General features: G+C 31.4%; 1 pseudogene; it reads right to left on the minus strand.

The window, feature by feature from the left end:
- Window positions 1–270: 270 nt before the first annotated feature.
- Window positions 271–942, minus strand: LOC129295450 (uncharacterized; annotated as a pseudogene).
- Between the last annotated feature and the right edge of the window lie 2,365 nt (window positions 943–3,307).

Genomic DNA, 3,307 nt, shown 5'->3' on the forward strand with positions numbered 1-3,307 from the left:
AAAACGAACAAGCTGATATCCACAGGTTAGAATTGAAAGCTCGGTTGAGAATTCATAACTAGCTGCAAGTCTGCAGACTTCATAACCAATTAAATATATATATATATATATATATGTAGTTATGGGTGATTTCTTGTTGATCATGCCACTTAATTGCGCAGAAAAAATTTGATTTTGGATGTGATTATACTGTGCAAAACATATAGTATGACTAGATTCTTCAGAAATGAAGATAATTCATATGAAAAGACAAGTAAAGCCTTGGCATACTTTATTATAATACATACGAATCATACTTGATTTATCTCGTATTGAAAGGCATGCAATCAACAATGAACAGAGTTACTGATCTCCTCAGTTTCATTTTCCAAAACATAAGATTCCAACGGCACAATTGACAATTCCAATACATATGACGCGACTCACCATGAAAAGAGACGTTGATCTTGCTCTGACGTATCTGCTTCATCGCTATATATATATATATAATCAGACGTCTTCATCGGCGAGTACTCCTCCAGCTTTCTTTGTTTTATCCGGATTCCTTCTGCGGCTGGCGGTGCCGCCGCCATCACGGCGGAGATTCCCATCGTTGAGGATCAGCGGCAAGTCGTTGGCTTCTTTCGACGTCTTCTTCGGTGGCGACGCGGATGCAAGAGCAACGCTCCAAGGATGCGAAGAAAGCAGTGGTGACTCCATTGATGAACCACATGGCCACACCGTCAAGCTTTCCGCAACCAGCCGGAGAGGGCTGGCTTGACGACGAAGATCGGACCCTCGACTCCTCAGGGTTTGATCGCAGACTGAAGAAGCCGGGGCAGCTGGATGATGTGCTTGTGGCAGCCATGGAATTCGCGTTCACCTTCAATCTCGCCACAAGATTAAGACGATGGGTTTAAGAAGCCTTCACTTTTCTGATTGACTCTGGGGCTGTAGCTAGGTTTCATTATTAATATTACACGAGTTTTAACATAATCACAGGTGAGATTTTTTCTATCTCTTAAGAGATATTTTTCAGTCTGTTTTTTATATTCGTACTATTATGTGTGTTTTAAAAAAATGAGTAAACCGTACAGACAATTATTATTTCTTTTAATTGTGTTGAAACTATACAGATATTATGTTTTAATTTTAATTAAAACTTCAAATTCTCAATTGAAATTTTATCCGCAGAAATACATAAAATATAATAAATGTTCTAGTTCAAACACGTATGTGTAAATTAATAGAAGACACTTTAATAAGAGAATGAACATTCATTTTTCTTTAAAAAAAATCTTCGTGTTTTAAAAATAGATCCAATATATCAAATAGTCATTTCAACAGTGTATATAATTAGTCGTTATGGTTTAAATCTAAGTAGTTTGTTTGGCCAGAAATCTAAATATAGTTAAATTTTAAAGAGACAGCGTACTGAGCACCATGATAATCCTTTAAGATTAAATTAACTGTGAAATTACACAGACAGCTTTGAACTCATGATTAATTTTTCTTTACTTCAATAACGCTAATCTCAAAGCTGACAGTATAAAAGAAATGGCCTGTCTTGCCAATCAAACAATTAAAAGCGTTGTTAGTTGATTACGAGGCCTATAGTTATCGTTCCATCCAGCGTTAGTGGTGCTTTTCCCTTGAGTCCTTCTGAGTAATATTTATTTTTGATTACACGCCTTCTATCTAATGACAATTTTCTTAAAAAATACTGATAATTAGTTAAGAAACATTGGAGATGAGAGATATTCCCTCAGTTCCTAAGATGCTTTTCAACATTTTTTTATTTTTAAATATAAGAAATTGTTAATATACTTTTTTAATAAATGAAACATTATATCTTTTATTAAATTAAAAGAGAAAAAAATAAATACTCTCGTGAATTTATTTTAAAAAATATATTTATTTTTATATATAATAATTAAAATTAAAATTAAAATATTACCATATTATTGATTAATAATTAATTTTATTAATTTATATGATTTGATTAAAAATATTTTATATATAAGTACGCATGAAATATATTTCAAGTTGGTTGTGATATCACACTCGCATGAAACACTAATCATTTCAAGACGTCTGGAGCAAAGCATGAGTGTCAGGAAAATATTCTTGACGCCCAAACATCTCAGGTCGTGCTTACTTTACTCTTCCTTCAACATAATTACTTCATGCATCATCACTTGCACAAATTCCTTTTGGAATTTGATCAGTAGATGTGCAATGATTCTACTCCTTGCAAAGCTTCCCCCAATCCCAATCTCACAGTCATAGCTTCAAATATATATGCAGGATTTTAATTTAAACTTAAGAATAAAATTAGCACTCAGTGTAGTATCAAGTTTTCGCAATCAAGTGTTCTCCACTCTTTATTTTTTCGGCGAGGATAGTATGGTCTTATTCTTCTCACAACCTAATTTCTATGCGCCAAGAAGCACAGAGAGTTTATCATTTCATTGTCTGTGAATGGAAAATGGGAATGGGTTAGGTAGGAAATAGTAACGTCTTAAACAAAACTATATCAAATTTCATCAACTAGTTTGAATTTAAGTTGAATTGGGTTTATGTATATATATATATATATATTATATTTGGCAGAAGGCTTAAATTCTTTCAATTGAAATTGGAATATTCTTTAAGAAGCAATGGACTGCCCTACTGGGTGCACCCATCAATTTGACCCAAATAAACTCACAATATGTACCTACAATATACTTCTTATAATTTTATTTATAAGTCAATTTTAATATTTTTATTAAAATTAAAAAAATTTAAATTTAAATCTCATTAATTTTGTCTATAAATTTAATATGTTTCTAACTTTACTTCTATTGAATATACATATTTTAAAAATATAATATTCAAACCTTTAATAATTTTTCAAGATTCAATAAGGACAAAATGATAATTGTGAATATATAATAAATAAAATGTCTTATAAATATGATTAAAAAAACAGTCTTTTCTTCGTCAGGCAAGATGAGTAATCACTATGAGGGGGGTCACCTTTATTTTTCCTTTCTTTTCAACTGGTCTCTTAAGTTAAAACACGGGCCAATAAAAATAAAATAATAACAAGTCTTTTTTGATTCAATAATGTGACTTCTTTCAAATTTCAAAATCCTTCCGTTCATATCACTACTGTTTTTGTAAATTAACTCTAGCCCAGCAAGCAAGCGACAGCGAGAGTGGATTGATTCGTGCTTTTGCATAAAAAAAATCTAAGATGATTTCCATTATTTACAGTTTACTGATATAGTTTTTGTATACTTTTTAGTTTTTATTTTGTATATTGATGATTGATATTACTTTC

The sequence above is a fragment of the Prosopis cineraria genome, unplaced genomic scaffold (genome assembly GCF_029017545.1).
Source record: "Prosopis cineraria cultivar Desert tree isolate PC_DT_omini unplaced genomic scaffold, ASM2901754v1 PC115, whole genome shotgun sequence".
NCBI lineage: Eukaryota > Viridiplantae > Streptophyta > Magnoliopsida > Fabales > Fabaceae > Prosopis > Prosopis cineraria.